The 979-nt window shown below is 32.9% G+C and overlaps 1 pseudogene; it reads right to left on the reverse strand.

The window, feature by feature from the left end:
• Positions 1-363: 363 nt before the first annotated feature.
• LOC116904654 lies at positions 364-477 on the reverse strand (annotated as a pseudogene).
• Positions 478-979: the final 502 nt, after the last annotated feature.

Here is a 979-nt window from a genome sequence, read left to right on the forward strand (position 1 = left end):
GGTATGATTAATATCATGTTATTTATCTAATAATTATTAACATTTATTGAGTAGTATGATACATGTCCTATGCTAAACTCTAATAAAGGGTTTGAATCTATCCTTTCCCTCTATTGTCAGTGATTGCAGTTGGGCTTAGAGACACTCTGATAGCTTTAAGTCTCAAAAGAGATGCAAGAATAGTGGAAATGAACACAGAAAATTTTCTAAGCCCAGTTCTTGAAACATTATAATACTCTGGGTCATATACCCTGGGGAACATGCAAAATTATAATATATCATTTACTTATTTACTTTCCTAATACTTCACTCAAATTGCTTTATGCTCTTTTTTAATAAAATTTACTCGCCTGAAACTATGATAAAAATAAGAATTGCTGTAGAAGCATGAGTGTTGTCCTTGTACAGGGGCTATTGCTAATTGCTAATCTTCTCTGTGTTGCTGCAAATAAAAGTATATGTGCTGTCAATGCAAACATTTTTATGCCTAAATTCCTGTATTATACATTTCTATATGCAAAACTATTATGTATCAGACACCATAGACTGCAAGAGCTCAGAGAAAAGATGAGGTTTGTTTGAAGGAGAGTACATTAAAATGCCTTCTTAGAAAGAGAACGAGAGAGACATTGAAGGTTTGAATAATTCTGAACCCTCTAGGTCAAAATCCACACTTGCCGGTCAAATATAAAAGATTAACTGAATTAATCATAAAAGGGGATATTTTGTATTGAGGATAAGGCTGATGAATTACTGCATCCAAAATCAATGTAGAAAATAAAAATAATATAAAACCACATGAGCACAATAGCCAAGAACTTAAAAGAATTGTCAAAAGAACCAACCTAAGAACCTGTGTAATGTGAGAAGAATTGCAGTAAATACTGGAGGCATAGATGGCATAGTCAGTAAAACTGAAGCAGGAACTGTTCTAAAACCTAGAGGAGAAAATAGAAATTGATGCAGAAGAGAACCTCAA

This window comes from Rattus rattus, chromosome 6, assembly GCF_011064425.1.
Source record: "Rattus rattus isolate New Zealand chromosome 6, Rrattus_CSIRO_v1, whole genome shotgun sequence".
NCBI lineage: Eukaryota > Metazoa > Chordata > Mammalia > Rodentia > Muridae > Rattus > Rattus rattus.